The sequence below is a fragment of the Globicephala melas genome, chromosome 2 (assembly GCF_963455315.2).
Source record: "Globicephala melas chromosome 2, mGloMel1.2, whole genome shotgun sequence".
Classification (NCBI taxonomy): domain Eukaryota; kingdom Metazoa; phylum Chordata; class Mammalia; order Artiodactyla; family Delphinidae; genus Globicephala; species Globicephala melas.
The window spans coordinates 70,320,320-70,338,192 of NC_083315.2; the positions used below are offsets into that span (position 1 = coordinate 70,320,320).

Sequence of the window (17,873 nt, forward strand, 5' to 3'; positions counted from 1 at the left end):
AACATCAGGACACTCCCTTCTTTGAACCCCTCCCATAGGCCTTGAAGGGGCCTTGCGCTCAGCCTGTGCTAAGACTGGGAGCTTGCACGGCTGGAACCAGTTCTCTTCGTGAGTGGCCAGCCTGGCAGTGGGTGTTAGCCAAAGAAGGGAGGAACCACGCAAAGGCCACATCCCCACCTCTCACTGCCAGATCTCACTGCAAACTTGCATCATCACTTCCTGCCTGTGCTCTATTAGAAGCTGTCAGCAGCTGCCCACTGCTCCCAGAAGCAAGCCTAGACCCTTCCATGGCATCAAGTTTCCCCTAATTTGGTCCCGACTGACCTGCCAGCCTTGCTTCTCCACCTACCACACGGGCCTGACTGCTGAGCAGATTCTCAGTGCTCTCGCCCTGGCTTCTTGCTCAAGCTCTTTGTTCGGCCTCTTTCACTCCAGCCTGTGGAAGCCCTCCAACCCACCGAGGGCGCAACACCGAGCCCATGTTTAGAAAAATTCTGCCCAGCACCCATCTCATTCATATTTTCTCTCTCTTTCCCACTCCCTCCTTCTCCTCTTCCTCTCCTCTTTCCTCCTCTCTCTCTCTCCCTCTCTCACAAACACGCAGCATGGATTAACCTCCCTCCTTTATTCACGTTCCCATGGGACTCTGCTTGTCCTTAGAGACAGCACTTATTGCAATCTGCTTTGGAACAGAATTCCTCACATTTATACTACCGCCCAGTTAGAAACTGTCTCCCTGGAATGCAAGAGCTGCCCATCCTCATTCATCTGGCTATTTATCACAGTACTGGCCCCAGGGTTTTACACATAGTAGGTTCTCAACAAATGTTTGGCCTTTGAAGACAGTGACTTGATGGACAGAGACTTGGTTTTGGCAATGGACAGAACTGAGTTTGAGCGCCCCTCCACCTCTTAATAACTGTGTGATCTTGGATAAGCGATGTACTCTCTCTGAACCGCTTAGGTCCCAAACCTGTAAAACGGGGGTTACAATAGTGCCTACCCCATAGAGTGGTAAAGAATGGTTGAGATAATATGTGTAGAACGTGTAACTCTTGCCATTCATAAAGCAGGTTCCTATAAACATGGGTCACCAACTTTACCCTATATACATTTTTGAAGCTCGCTCTTTTGCCTTGGACGCCCTAGTGTGGATATCTGGGGAGAAGCCTACTAGAATATTCCCACTGGGAGACAAAAATGACCTCCTTGCAACCTGGGCCTGGTTGCAAGGAGGTCAGAGGGGTTGGCGAAGACTGAAAGGATTCTGAGGAAAGAGTGGGGGGGGGAGGGTTGGCAAAAGGGGGCAGCCCCAGGCCCTGTAGGAGGTGGGCTACACCCTTCCCAACTAATAAAGTCAGACACTTCCCAGGAAATCAGCTCCTCCAATCTCATTTATGCTAAATTAGCATCTACTAGAGAACTTCCCCAAAGCCATCCCCACATTTAATGGGAACCTGAGTAATCAGAAATAGGAAAAGCAGCCAGGAGCATGGAGAAAGGGCATTTGCAAAGGAACTTGGCCACTGTGTCTCTGGCACTGAGGGTGGGGGGGGACAAAGGCCTAGGAGGGCAGAACTCTAGAGGACCAGGGAGCCCCGCCTGTCACAGAGACACTCACATTTGCCAAACAGCCTTTGGATTGTACCTTGGTTTCCAGGGGCAGCCATCCTGGAAATGGGTGAAGGGGACAGGATTTAGAGTGGGGTGGAGAAGGGTGGGATGGGAACAGCAATGTCCTTCACGTGGCACCTGTGGTTCTCAGTGCACATTATTAAATGGGAGTTTTGATACATTTCAGCCTCCTGAGACTTTGGGCAGGGCCATAAGCTCTTCTCAGGGCTGAGTTCCCTTGAATACGCTGACCTCCTACTTCCTTCTGTGCACCAGCAGCCTGTCCAAAACTGAGTTCCCTGTGATAGGACAGTGTTGTGTGTCTGTGGGTGAGGGTGATACTAGTTTGCACAGTTGTCGTGGTGGGAAGATCTGAATGCCAGGTGGCAGTCTTTCCCTTGGAGACAGGATCCTGGGTTAGGATCTTGGCACTTGAATGACTTTTGGAGGTCACGTAGTCCAGTCACCCTATTACCGATGAGGAAACTGACACCTACAGAGGCCAAACCAGTTCACAATGTATACGCATATCAAATCACCACCATGGACACTTTATATGTTTGTCAATTATACCTTAATAAAGCTGAAAAAATAAATTAAAATTAATAAAAAAGAAGCCAAACCAGGAAGAGAACCAGGTCTCCTCGTCCCCAGCCCAGGGTTCCTATCCTGTTTCTCTATGATAGCCCCATAAAGACGTTTTGGTGTGGTGTGAAACAGGCATCATCACATGGTTGAAAATGATAAATCTGGATTTATTTTTATAAATATGGATTTGACTAGAACATGTGAATCTTACGTGTTCTAACCTTAAATTAGAGCCCTTACTCCTTGCCTGCCTTCTTGTAGCTTCTTGTTCCCACGGGGAGCTCGTGTAAATGGTTTCTAGATTCACACTCTGATAGACTCTTGGGCTGGAGTTGGGGAAGATCCAAGGCATGAGAGTTTGGACTTGATCGGGCTGCTCTTTTGAGTGCTGGGTGGCAGGCAGGCAGGCACTCTCTCTTCCCTTCCCTAAAAGATCTCCATCCTCTTTAAGTCCAAAAGAGGCTGGTATGCAAGGAGACACCCCTGGGAGGTAGCACGTGGCCCCTCTCCCGGGGAAAGGAACAGACTGAGTGAAAAACGGACAGTAACTCACGTGAGTCCTAAATAAGCACAAGTAGATCAGTGGAACAGGATAGAAAGCTCAGAGATAAACCCACAGACCTATGGTCACCTCATCTATGACAAAGGAGGCAAGGATACACAGTGGAGAGAAGACAGTCTCTTCAATAAGTGGTGCTGGCAAAACGGGACAGCTACATGGAAAAGAATGAAATCAGAACGCTCCCTAACACCATACACAAAAATAAACTCAAAATGGATTAAAGACCTAAATGTGAGGCTGGACACTATAAAACTCTTAGAGGAAAACGTAGGCAGAACATTCTTAGACATAAATCGCAGCAAGATCTTTTTTGACCCACCTCCTAGAGCAATGAAAATAAAAACAAAAATAAACAAATGGGACCTAATTAAACTTCAAAGCTTTTGCACAGCAAAGGAAACCATAAACAAAACAAAAAGACAACCCTCAGCATCAGAGAAATTATTTGCAGATGAGCAACTGACAAGGGATTAATCTCCAAAATTTACAAACAGCTCATGCAGCTCGATATCAAAAAACCAAACAACCCAATCAAAAAATGAGCAGATGACCTAAATAGACATTTCTCCAAAGAAGACATACAGATGGCCAAGAGGCACATGAAAAGCTGCTCAACATCACTAATTATTAGAGAAATGCAAATCAAAACTACAATGAGGTATCACCTCACACCAGTTAGAATGGGCATCATCAGAAAATCTACAAACAACAAATGCTGGATAGGGTGTGGAGAAAAGGGAACCCTCTTGAACTGTTGGTGGGAATGTAAATTGATACAGCCACTATGGAGAACAGTATGAAGGTTCCTTAAAAAACTAAAAATAGAGCTACCATATGACACAGCAATCCCACTCCTGGGCATATACCCTGAGAAAACCATAATTCAAAAAGAGTCATGTACCACAGTGTTCATTGCAGCTCTGTTTACAATAGCCAGGACATGGAAGCATCTGTCCATTGACAGATGAATGGCTAAAGAAGATGTGGCACATATATACAATGGACTATTACTCAGCCATAAAAAGAAATGAAATTGAGTTATTTGCAGTGAGGTGGATGAACCTAGAGTCTGTCATACGGAGTGAAGTAAGTCAGAAAGAGAAAAACAAATACCGTATGCTAACACATATATATGGAATCTAAAAAAATAAAATGGTCATGAAGAACCTAGGGGCAGGACAGGAATAAAGAGGCAGACCTACTAGAGAATGGACTTGAGGACATGGGGAGGGGGAAGGGTAAGCTGTGACAAAGTGAGAGAGTGGCAATGGACTTATATACACTACCAAATGTAAAATAGATAGCTAGTGGGAAGCAGCCGCATAGCACAGGGAGATCAGCTCGGTGCTTTGTGACCACCTAGAGGGTTGGGATAAGGAGGGTGGGAGGGAGAGAGATCCAAGAGGGAAGAGATATGGGGATATATGTATATGTATAGTTGATTCACTTTGTTATAAAGCAGAAACTAACACACCATAGTAAAGCAATTATACTCCAATAACGATGGTAAAAAAAAAAAGATGTGATACATATATACAATGGAATATTACTCAGCCATAAAAAGGAACAAAATTGGGTCATTTGTAGAGACATGATAGACCTAGAGACTGTCATACGGAGTGAAGTAAGTCAGAAAGAGAAAAACAAGTATCGTATAATATCGCTTATATGGGGATTCTAGAAAAATGGTACAGATGAACCTAGAAAAATGGTACAGATGAACTTATTTGCAAAGCAGCAATAGAGACACAGATGTAGAGAACAAACTTATGGATGCCAAGAGGGGAAGGGGGGGTGGGGATGAACTGGGAAATTGGGATTGACATATATACACTACTATGTGTATGAAATAGGTAACTAATGAGAACTTACTGTATAGCACAGGAAATTCTACTCAATTCTCTGTGGTGATCTAAATGGGAAGGAAATCCAAAAAAGAGGGGATATATCTATATGTATAACTGATTCACTTTGCTGTACAGAAGAAACTAACACATCATAAAGCAACTATACTCAAATAAAAATTAATTTAAAAAAAGCACAAGTAAATTAAGCCTAAAGAAAGGGGGATGTCAAAAGGATTGATGAAACTCACAAGGGTAAATGCATTGACTCATTTAAGAAATCTTTAACTGATCACTTAATTTAACCAGTTATAGTTCTATGCACTGGGCACATTAGACCAAGAAGGATACAGAGACCCATGCAAGTGACCCAGAAGAGGAAAACTCAAAGTCATGGACAAATTCTCAGTTAAATGGAAAGTGAGATTAGAGGAGGATAGTGGGAGGAATGAGATCTTAAAAGGTTGGCCAGAGATTTCAAGAGGATAACATCTGCACAGATAACATTTTTGAAAACCTGAAAGAAAGGAGGCAGAGAGAGATACAATTTGAGAGCTACTTTGGCACTCTAAGCACTAAACCAAAGTGTTTGCACTGCATGCTGGGATAATTCATTCACTCAGCAAGTACTCACTGAGCACTTCCTATTTTTCTGGCTATGCCAGGCTCTTTGCTGTTCCTTGCCCTCACCAGACACACTCCCCTACCCTGCCTTTAATACATCAGTGTCCTCTTCTTTTGAGGGCTTCCCCCCAATGAACAGCACCATTTAGCAGATACATAAACAAACTGAAAAAGCTGTGACAGGAGAAGGAACAATATCCTAGCAAGGACCCTGTCTAATTCATCTTTGCACCCCAGTGCTGGGCACATAGTAGGCATTTAGGAAATGTTTGATGAATGAATGAATGAATATCATTGTGAGGCACTGAGGAAGCCAAAGTTTTCTAATGAGAAATGTTAGCCTGGGGAATTCCCTGGCGGTCCAGTGGTTAGGACTCTGCACTTTCACTGCCAAAGGAAAGAAATGTTAGCCTGGTTACAACTCTGTAAAAAGTGCATTTAAAAAATCTTTTAAAAATCTACTGAAAAACACTAACAGTGGTTGAATGATGGAATTACGGGAGACTTTCTTTTCTCTATTTCCCCCATTTTCTATATTGCAGCAACATTTTTTATAATGAAAAAATATATTTTAGCCCATCCCCCCTGTTCCCTCCCCCTGACCCAAACTGTGAGACTTACTTTACAACATATTACCTAATTGAAAAAAATTGCTTGTACCATATAAATTACGAAGACTGAGAAAACATGACCTGAATTTTATAATGCAAACAACTATAATTTATCACCACATTATTCTGATGTGTTTGCTGATATGCATGATCATTTATAGCCAGGCATAAACAACAGCTCCCATAAAACATTTTGATTAGTATTACTTGAAATAGCCAAATTGGGTCTTTTGTCTGAGCACTGGGGAAGGGGAGGTAGAAACTGGGCCGAGGGGGATTTGACTCTGTTGCCCTCACTAGGGACCCCACTTTTCCAGCAGAGTCTGTCAGGACCTGGGAGCTCTAGGGACCTCTGGCTGACAGATGTGCAGGCGTCTAAGTGCTGGCAGCAGAGCAGGGCAGTAACTGGGACTGCTCAGGCTTCACGAAGGAGCTTTTCACCCCCAACAGGAGCGGCGCTACCACCCCAAACTCTCCTTTCCTTTCCCTCCCAAGGTCAGCTTTCTAGATGTGAGAAAGCCCATAAGGATACTGCCTAAAGTGTCATCAATAAAAATTTATTTGGGCAGCGGAAGCACTGCCTCTAGAGGGCTAGAGGAGGGACATGTTCATTCACATGACAAATATTTATCGAGAACCAATAGGCACCAAGTGTAAACAAGGTCCTATACATACATGATATCATTTTTCCCTTCCTTCATCATTTCTTTCTTCATGATATTATCCCCATTATACAGGTAATGAAGCAGGCTCAGAAAAGTTAACTGGCCCTAGGTCACACATTTAAGTTAAGTGGTGGGAGTTGGGTGGACTGGGGAGTAGAGAGAGGGAAGGAGGAGGGATCCAAACTTAGCTCTATCAGACCTGGAAACCCACTCTCCCCGCACTTTACAAAGCAACATAGCAGAAGTTTCCAGACTTGGTGTTTAAAGTCTGTGTGACTATCAGCGGCCATTCTGAGTCTCAGTCTCCTTGTTTAAAAATAAAGGGCTTGAGAAATGTTTTCCAAGTGTCCTTCCAGCGCTGGTTCTTTGTCACAGTGTTCCCTCTCCTTGTCTTTGTGAAAGCTCTGCGGGAGGAACACACCCCGGTCACCAGCGCAGAGCAACGCCAGGAACTCCAGTCTCTCCGGGGATCGCCCCCTAGAGGACATCGGTGGTGTTGCAGGAGCCCAGGCTCCCACTGAGAGTCCAGGCAGCAAACAATCACAGGGTTGAAGCCAACTTTAATTACCGCTTTACCTTTTTTTAAATGGATTTAGAAAACATTCTCACAGCCCTTCCCACGCTCACCAGGGCGATGCTGCTGAAACATTTAATGATGGGGAACATTTGTAGCCTGAAGACCTACTGGTTCTACGAGTCATATTTAAAAATTAGATTATATTTTAACTTTCTACACCTCAGTTTCTTTTAGGACTGTGAGGCCCTTTACTGATCCAATGCTGATTTTGCAGAGCTGCCGAAATGTGATTATAAAACAATACATTTGTCTCTACTTAGTTATTTTTATTACAATAGTCAAGTTTTGATTAGGTAATATATGCATGTGGTACATCATTCAAAAGTCACTACAGGGACTTCCCTGGTGGCGCAGTGGTTAAGAATCTGCCTGCCAGTGTGGTTCAAGCCCTGGTCCGGGAAGATCCCACATGCCGCGGAGCAACTAAGCCCGTGCGCCACAACTACTAAGCCTGCACTCCAGAGCCCATGAGCCACAGCTACTGAGCCTACGTGCCACAACTACTGAAGCCTGCGTGCCTAGAGCCCGTGCTCTGCAACAAGAGAAGCCACCGCAGTGAGAAGCCCGCGCACCACAATGAAGAGTAGCCCCCGCTTGCTGCAACTAGAGAAAGCATGCGTGCAGCAATGAAGACCCAATGCAGCCAAAATATAAATAAATTAATTAATTTTTAAAAAAAGTCACTACAGAGTTTTCAGTAATTATCACATGACCCAGAAATTCCACTCCTGGGTCTATACCTCCGCAAACTGAAAACAGGTGTTCAAATAAAAACTTATACACGAATGTTCATAGCAGCGCTATTCTCAATAGCCACAAAGTGGAAACAACCCAAATGTCATCAACTGACACTAGATAAACAAAATGTGGTATATTCATACAGTGGAACATTATTCAGCCATAAAAAGGAATGAAGTACTGATACATGCTACTATTTGGATGGACCTTGAAACATTATGCTACCTGAAAGAAGCCAGACACAAAAGGCCACATATTATATTATTCCATTTATATGAAATATCCAGAAGAGGCAAATCCATAGAGATTTTCTTATCTGCAGGTTAGTGCTTGCCAGGGTCTGGGGGAAAGGGCGAATGGGAAGTGACTGCTAATGAGTATGGGGTCTCGTGTTGGGGTGATGAAAATGTTCTGTAACTAGATAGTGGCGATGGCTGCACAACATTGTGAATGTACTAAATGTTGCTGAATTGTACACTCTAAAATATTTAAAATGGTACATTTTATGTTACATGTATTTGACCACAATACAAATAAATAAAGGGTATTCTGTAAAAAATATATTCCCCTTTCTCCAGGTCCCCTTCCTGCAGACAAAAACAAGTTAGCACTTTTCCTTCTCTACTCTTCCAGAGATTATTATTGTATGTATGTATGTGTGTGTGTATATATATACTGTGTGCATATATAGTGTTTATTATATATGTGCTTGTATGTATTGTAAATATATATTCTTATTCTCCCTTTTTTGGGACACAAATTGTCACACCATTCTGCAACTTGCTTCTTCCACTTCAATTATTTTGGATGGTTCTGAGTCGGTACTTGTTGTTTTTAATGGCTTTTGATCTTTCCAAAATGATAAATGAAGAATATCATCTCATTATAGTTTTAATTTTTATTTTCTTTTGAATGAGCATCTTTTCATGTGTTAAAACCCATTTGTATTTTCTTTTTAATTAATTAAACAAAAATACAAGGGAACAAATCCACACTTTTATTTATTTACTTTTCAGTAAGTTTAAATCCTTGAAGGGTACAGCATCACATGGATTCCATATCCAATGCCCTTAGCAGGAAGGTTGCTTCGGAATTTGGCATAAACCATGCCACTGTTTCGAAGAGCATGAGTTATCTTTCCCCGGATTACTCTGGTTTTGTTAGGTTTTCCACCAGGAGTTACTCTGTTGTTCTTTGCTTTGTACACATAAGCACATCTCTTGCCTAGACAGAATTCAGTTTCATCTCGAGCATATACACCTTCAATTTTCAGGAGAGCTGTGTGCTCCCTCTGGTTCCGTAGACCCCGCTTATAGCCAGCAAAAATGGCCTTGGACCACAGCCTTCCAGACATATTTGTCGTTTTAGAAGTCCTGTTCCCAGCAGGCCCCACTTATTTGCCCCCAAAGTTCAGCTGCGGGAGCGTCGCACACCTCCCTAATTAATTTATTTGGCTGCATCAGGTCTTAGTTGAGGCACACGGGATCTTTCACTGCAGCGTGTGGGCTTCTCTTTAGGTGTGGTGCGTGGGCTGTAGAGCACATGGGCTCAGTAGTTATGGCACGCAGGCTTAGTTTCCTCGCCACATGTGGGATCTTAGTTCCCCGACCAGGGATCAAACTCGAGTCCCCTGCATTGGAAGGCAGATTCTTAACCACTGGACTACCAAGGAAGTCCCCCATTTGTATTTTCTTAACTATGACTTTTCTTTTCATATACTTTGCCCATTTTTATGTGAAGTTGTTGGTCTTTTTCCTTTTGACTTGTAGGTGTTCTTTATAAATTAACATTATGAGCCCTCTATGGTATTAATTTTGAATCTATTACCCAATTGTCTTTTGACCCTCCAACATTCGTGTAACCAGATGCATTAATTTTCCCTGTTTGAATTACCTAGCATGGTTTCTGTTTTTCTGACTGGATCCTGACTGATACATTTGGGTGGGTTTTTTTTTTTCTTATTCATTTGTGTGAACATTTTGTACATTAAGGAAATTAACCAATTATCTATCATACATGTTGAAATTATTTTTATTAGTTTATTTTGCCTTTTAACTATGTTTATTCTTTTATAGAAATTTAAAAATTTTATGTACTCAAATTTATCAGTATTTGCCTTTACAGTTTCTATATTTCATGACATGCTTAGATAGGCCTTCCTCATTCTAAGATGATAAACATAGTCACCTATATTTTCTTTCTATACTTTTATGGTTTCATGTTTTATATTGAGTTTTTTATTCATCTGGAACTTACTTTGGAGTAAGGAGTGAGGTAGCAATATAATTTAAATGGCTGTCCCAAATGGAAAATGGTGTTTAGTCAACTGTCTCAGTACCATTTATTGAATAGCCCTTCCTTTCTCCTTTGATTTGAAATGCTAATTTTATCAGGTATTACATTCAAATATATCCTTGGGTCTGTTTCTGGACTTTTTTATTGGGTTATCTATTTCTTAGTCAGTTATACTTTACTTATTAGCCAGAAACCAGCATTTGACTTTATGGACTCATCCATAAAAATACCTCTACACTTGAAGTAAGTAACTCTTGGAAGTCAAAACACAAGAAAGGGAGGGTGGAGTCTCTTCATGTCTGAGAAGCCAGAGATGTTGACTGAGGAGGAAATACTGAAAAATTGATCTCCTAAACCAAGGCTTCCTAAATAATTTTTGATTGATAAAGTAAGTGCATTTAAATGCCAGATTTCAACCAAAAGTTATGGGGGGGTCTTGTTTATTTACTTTCTGAGAGATTTCCTAAATTTTATCTTCTAACTCTTTTACTGAGCTGTCACATTTTTAATCCCAAGGACTCTTTACTGTTTTACAAATTTTTTTTTAGCATCCTGTTCTTTTTTCATGGATACATTATTTTCTCTTCCTGAAGATTAACCATAGAATATATCTTTTTTCCTCCTCTTTTCTGTATTTCTCTATTTTCTTTGAGTTCATTGTTTTGTGTGTATTAGCTGCTATCTTTTAGAGACTTTTCCTCAATTATTTGAATTTTGCCTTATTTAATATTATTTTAATATTAGCCTTATTTAAGAGTGAAGCATGAAAAAGCTAATTGGAAAATCTGTGTGTGTGAGTGAGAGAGAGAGAAGAGGATTATTGATTAAAAGGCTTCAGGCAGGATAACTAGGCAGAGACCCCACTGTTTATTTAGGTGACCTTCAACTGTCAATCTCTTAAGCCATTTCCCTTGGGCAAGTTTCACCTGAGAAGAAATCTCCAGTCTCCTGTCTGGTGGGTCCATATCTGGCTGCCTGCTCCCTGGGAGTTAAGCTAGGGAAAAAACTGGTGGGCAACACAGGGATACTACAAAATGGGAAAATCTTTTGGGGGAAAAAAACCCCTATGTTCAAGACCAGTAAGTTTGGGGGACTTCCCAGGTGGTCCAGCGGTTAAGAGTCCACCTTCCAGTGCAGAAGATGCGGGTTTGATCCCTGGTCAGGGAACTAAGATCCCACGTGCCATGGGGCAACTAAGCCCACACCACAACTACTGAGCCCACGTGCCACAACTAGAGAACCCACGTGCTGGAACTAAGACCCAACGCAGCCAAAAATAAAATAAATAAATATTAAAAAAAAAAAAAGACCAGTAAGTTTGCTGGGTAAGGACCTCTGGATATACGAGGTGTCCCTGTTTTAATAACTGCTAATATAAGTGTATGTTTGAAAGACAAATACAACGTGTATCCTTTATGAACCCCTCTTAGTTCGGTCGTCTCTGGCCACTGTAAGGCTAACACTTGCACCTCTAATCTGAAAGAGTACACTGTACAGAGCCCGTGTGTGTGTGTGTGTGTGTGTTGAGGGGATAGGATGGTGGTGGTGGAGGGGGGGAGCCCTTTGGGAAACAACTCCATTCATAGGAATCCTGGGTCTACTTCCTTACAACCTTCAGGATTTTGTGCTGATGAGTATCGTTTCAGTGGCCTGTTTGGCCTCTATAAAGCTCTCAATTGTTCCTTTTTCCCTTTAACTGGGGATCAGATGTGTGGGAAGATTTTGCTTTGAAATGTTTTTATTCCAGCAAGAAGGCTCAGTTTTAAACACAAAATGTACTTGTATTAGCCCTGTGCTCTCAAACTTCCAAAAAGAAGGTCTTTTATAAATTTGCTGAATTCTCTGTGAGCTTGTGTTTATAAAGTCCCACTGTTTGCAAACTACTTTGCCATGACATACACATCATTTTAAAACAGGAAGTTAGCTTTTAATCATTAGGCTGAAGTCAAGTGCTTCAGAAAATAAAAAGGCTTCAAGCCTGAGAATTTAACATGATAAAAGTCACAACAGGAAGGTAGGTGACTCTGGCTTTGCCTCTTCATTCAGTCTTTGGGTTTGTTCATTGTTTGCCCACTTCTTACATACCTATTTTGTGCATGGCCTCATTTATACTCTGGTCTACACCAATCAAATGAGCTACTCAGTCAAAATGCAAGAACTCTGTTAATACATAGACTTCCTATGTACAAAGATAGGAAAAGAGGCCTTATTTTCACTGCTGTAAAATACACCATTGTGTGAATGAACCGTAATTCATTTACTAATTCTCTTGCTGATGAATGATGTTTGGGTTGTTTCCAGATTTTTCTATTACAAGCAATGCTGCAGTGAACAACCTAGCACATCCCTCCCTCCTAGCACATCCCTTGCACACATGTGCAAGTTTCACTCAGGCAACAGTTCTCAAAGTGTGATCCAAGTACCCACAGGGGTCCATGAAGTCCTTTTAGGGGGTCCGTGAGGTCAAAACTATTTTCATAATAATTTTCACTTTCATTCTGTCAGGCATAGGCAGAGGAGTTTTCCAGAGGCTGCATGATATGTACCTAATTATCAGAAAAGGCCATTAAAATACTCCTACAATTTCCAATTATGTATCTATATGAGGCTATCTTCTGTTAAAGCCAGATAGTAAAGAGATTTGCAAAATGTAAACAATGCCGCTCATCTCCCTAAATTTTCAAGTATATATACTTCTTTTTCATAAAATATGTTGTGTTAACATGTACTGGGTTTCAATCGAAAAATGGACAAAAGACCTAAATAGACCTTTCTCCAAAGAAGAAATACAAACAGTCAATAGGCACATGCAAAGATGCTCAACATTGCTAACATTATTAGAGAAATGCGAATCAAAACTACCATGAGGTACCACCTCACACCCGTCAGAATGGCCATCATTGAAAACTCTGCAAATAACAAATGCTGGAGAGGATGTGGAGAAAAGGGAACCCTCTTACACTGTTGGTGGGAATGTAAGTTGGTGCAGCCACTATGGAGAACAGTATGGCGGTTCCTCAGAAAACTAAAAATAGAATTACCATGTGATCCAGCAATCCCACTCCTGTGCATATATCCAGACAAAACTCTAATCCAAAAAGATACATGCACCCCTATGTTCATAGTAGCACTGTTCACAAGAGCCAAGACGTGGAAACAGCCTAGATGTCCATCAACAGATGAATGGATAAAGAAGATACACAATGGAATACTACTCAGCCGTAAAAAAGAATGAAATAATGCCATTTACAGCAACGTGAATGCAACTAGAGATTATCACACCAAGTGAAGTTAGTCAGAAAGAGAAAGACAAATACCGTATGATATCATTCATATGTGGAATCTAAAAAAATGACACAAATGAACCTATCTACGAAACAGCAACAGACTCATGGACATAGAGAACAGACTTGTGGTTGCCAAGGGGGAGAGGGTTGGGAGAGAGATGGAGAGGTTGGGGCTAGCAAATGTAAGCTATTATATATAGAATGCATAAACAACAAGGTCCTACTGTATAGCACAGAGAACTATATTCAGTATCCTATGGTAAACTATAATGAAAAACTATTAAAAAATGTATATATATGTATAACTGAATCACTTTGCTGTACAGCGGAATTTAACACAATATTGTAAATCAACTATACTTCAATTACAAAAAACATGTACTGGGTTTATTTTAAAATTAGTTAATAAATATTTTTAAATGTGTCAATTTCTAATATAGTAAATATCAATAGATGTAACCCACATAAACAAAAGCTCTTTGGTATGAGATCTCCAATAATTTTTAAGAGGATAAGAGAGTCCTGAAACCAAAAAGTTTGAGAACCACTGCCCTACGGTATAGACCTAGGAGTGGAATGAATGAGTTGCGGGGTAGGTGCATATCCAGCTTTAAACGATAAATCTCATAATCACTAAACATTAAATTTTATTTGATATTATTTATATAGAAGCACCCCAAAACACAACAAAATTAAAGTATATATAGCTCAGAAATGCATACATATTTGCTAAAACTGAAAACAAGAAATAGAGGCCAATGTTATGCTCAAAATACAGGCTAGGGCTTCCCTGGTGGCGCAGTGGTTGAGAGTCCACCTGCCGATGCAGGGGACACGGGTTCGTGCCCCGGTCCGGGAAGATACCACATGCCGCGGAGCAGTTGGGCCCGTGAGCCATGGCCGCTGAGCCTGTGCGTCCGGAGCCTGTGCTCCGCAACGGGAGAGGCCACAACAGTAAGAGGCCCGCATACCGCAAAGAACAAAACAAACAAAAACGAAAAAACCAAAAAACTGCTCCCTCCTGTGTATCAGCGTTTTGTTTTCTGCGCACCATTTTCTTTGTGTTTAATCCTCACAACAACTCTGTGAGGTGGGCACTAATACCTCCCATTCACAGATGAGGAGTTTGAGGGGCAGGGAGGGTAAGGGGTTACCCAAAGTCATGCAGGTGGTAGGGGATGGTGCCTGGGATGCTAGAACCCAATTCTGTCTGTCTCTCAAGGTGATACCCTTTCCATTATAGTGCGTCACCCTTCTGGGCCTCAGTTTCCCCTTCTATAAAATGGGAATAACTTCTATGTCCCAGATTCGTCATGAAGACTAACTGCATAACGGAGCACAGTGGCTGACTCTCCTCCTTCCCTGCCCTTCAAGCCCCAGGTGCAGGGTCAGGCCATACCCTGAGATTGCTCATCTACACCTCTCTGGGTTTGGCTATTCTCAGCTACTTTCAGGACAGGAACCTATCCAGAGAGGGCTGGGCCATGAGTTACACGGCTCATTTCACATCATTAATGCTCTCATGTTTCTGATAGTTACAGCGTTTGCCTCACTGACCTTAGGGGGCGCCCACCTTCCTCTCTCCCTCCCAGCCTCCCTCCTCTATTCATGCTGATTCACACCCAGGCCCAGCTCATACCACGGCTCTCAGCAGAGACTCTCATTTTTGACTTGATTCAAAGCCAGTTATTCACCACAGGCAGTGACTACGAGAAACCACAGTGGACTCACAGAGCAATGAGCTAAGAGAACCCCCGCCCCAGGAACTATTGAAGGGGCCCTAGCACTGCGCCTGCCTCCTCTTAGACACTGTGGCTTCAACTGAGCTGCATTTAAAGGGCCAGTGGCTCTTATTTGAAAGGCTGGTTCGTCATCTACCTGTTTGTTTTGGTTTGATTCTATTTAATTAGATTTAATTCCTTTCAACAGTTAAGTGCCAGATGCTGGGCAAGGCTGGTGTGTTCAGCCTGCAGAAGCTCGGCTCCCCACAGAACAACTGTGTTAGGGACGTAATTCCAGAAATGGAGCCTAATTCACAGATATTTTAACTAGGACAAGAGATGGAATGAGAGGGAATCGGAGGCTATGTGAGTTTTATTATTGAGGAGTCCAGTTCTCTGCCCGTCATACTGAGACTGAGTCCCCCTGTCGAGTTTATGATTAACCTCTCTATCCAAAAACTTATTCCCTTTCTTGTCCCACATTTGGTCCTCTCAGAATTGAGGAGTATCAATGAAAAGGGGGACTGAAATCAAGTAGGACCCTATGGGACCCTCCTGGGTACAAAAACCCCTTAATGCCCCCATTTATTGTTTGGAGAAAAAGACTTTAATTTCCTAGGCCTTCCCTGAGTTCCAAAGAGCAGACTCAAATGACTAATTAGGGAAGAGAAGGGATGCAGAAACAAAGGAAAAGCAGTTAAACAAGAAGAAGTAATGATAATAGCTCAGCAATGAAACTATTATCTTAGTTCCTTGTCCCAGTTCTTCCACAAGGGATATACATAACAATCTGATACCTATCTTTGAGTTGTTCTGCAGGAACCAAGACCCCTCATTCCCCCAGTCACCAACCCAAGTGGATGGCAACTACTACACACTGAACACAAGCACGTAGACCCCAGACTGGTTGGAACCAGAAGGCTGATGACTGAGATTCCTGAAGCATCGCCCTGCTACCTCACCACCAACCAATCAGAAGAAAGTCATGCACCCTGCAGCCCTCACCCCAAATGTTGCCTTTAAAAACCCTTCCCTGAAAGCTATTGGGAAGTTCGGGTCTTTTGAGCACGAGCTGCCTGTATGCCTTGCCTTGACCTAAGTTCAGTTCAGTAATAAGACCTCTGAGCCGTACCAGGGAGAGGAATAATTCATTCATGTCTCACCCCTCACACAGCAAAAGTTTGGTTCTATAGCAGCAGGCCGTGCTGCTATAGAACCGAACTTGGGTCCGCTCACCCCTCACACAGCAAAGCCAAGTTACCGACACCAGGTTGTCGTGAAGGAAAGTACAGTGTTTACTGCAGGCACCAAGCAAAGAGCATGGGCAGCTCATGCTCAAAAGACCCAAACTCCCCAATAGCTTTCAGGGAAGGGTATTTAAAGATGATATTTGGGGTGAGGGCTGCAGGGTGCATGATTTTCTTCTGATTGGTTGGTGGTGAGAAGGTAACGGTTATATTTCAGGAATCTCAATCATCAGCCTTTTGGTTCTAAGTAGTCTGGGGTCTACGTGCTTGTGCTCAGTGTGTAGTCGCCACCCTCCACGTGGGTTGGGGTGAGGGGTGTCTTAGTTCCTACAGAACAACTCAAAGATGTGTATCAGATTATCTATAGCCCTTGAGGAGGAGCTAGGACTCTTCTATTGCTGAACTATTATCACTACTTTTCTTGCTTAACTGCATTTCTTTTCTTTCTGCATTCCCTCTCTTCCCTAATTAGTAACTGCTTGAGTCTGCTCTTTGAAACTCAGGGAAGCCCTAGGAGACTAAAGCCTTTTCTTACAAGCAAGAAACGGGGGACATGGAGGGGCTTTTGTACCCGGGAGGGCCCTGCAAGGTCCTGCTCAGTTCCAATGCCACAGAGAGTTGTTCCTACAGTGTAGTTTAGAAACGTGTGTTTGTGCCTCTATGGAGCTGGAAAAGGAAAACCAAGGGAAAAAATGTAAATCAAGGGGGATAAACAAACATAGTTAAAGCTGTCCCCGCCAACATTCTCTCAACTGGAAATGTCCAATTCTGACATTCTGGTTCACACCTTGAAAATACATACTCATCTATGTTTTTTTTTTTTTTTTTATCTGCATTGTATCTTCTTTGCTGCGTGCAGACTTTCTCTAGCTGCGGCAAGCGGGGTCTACTCTTTGTTGCAGTGTGCGGGCTTCTCATTTTGGTGGCTTCTCTTGTTGCGGAGCACGGGCTCTAGGCGTGCAGGCTTCAGTAGTTGTGGCACGCGGGCTCAGTAGTTGTGGCACACGGGCTTAGTTGCCCCATGGCACGTGGGATCTTCCTGGACCAGGGATCGAACCCGTGTCCCCTGAATTGGCAGGCGGATTCCTAACCACTGCGCCACAAGGGAAGTCCCCATACTCATCTCTTTTGACGGAACAATATTGATCACAAGACAGTATGGGAAGAGTGAAAGATATCAAGGTTAGTTGGTAAAATGCAAGAGAAACTATACATGTCAGCCATTCCTTAGGAAGAGAGACAAAGCAAGATGAAGAAAAAAAACCCAGCAGAACCGAAGAATGTTTACATTTTGCAACCACAAACGTGAAGTGAGCTCAGAAGCCAGTGGGAGTTTAACAAAATAGAGTTAAGGTCGAGGTGGAGGCTGCTCTGTGCAGATCCCCCTCCTGGTCGCCCAGGCAATGAGACATCGCCTTACAGTAATGAAATCATATTGAGAAGAAACCCACAAGCACAGGAGAATTTCTGGGTCTACAGACTTGCTGTTTCTCCCTCTGA

The 17,873-nt window shown here is 42.5% G+C and overlaps 1 protein-coding gene and 1 pseudogene across 1 annotated transcript in view; both read right to left on the bottom strand.

The window, feature by feature from the left end:
* The window catches only part of USP3 (ubiquitin specific peptidase 3), a 214,254-nt gene that overhangs the window by 104,108 nt on the left and 92,273 nt on the right, over positions 1 to 17,873 (bottom strand). The gene's annotated exons all lie outside the window — the stretch shown is intronic.
* LOC115864836 (large ribosomal subunit protein eL33 pseudogene) lies at positions 8,845 to 9,238 on the bottom strand (annotated as a pseudogene).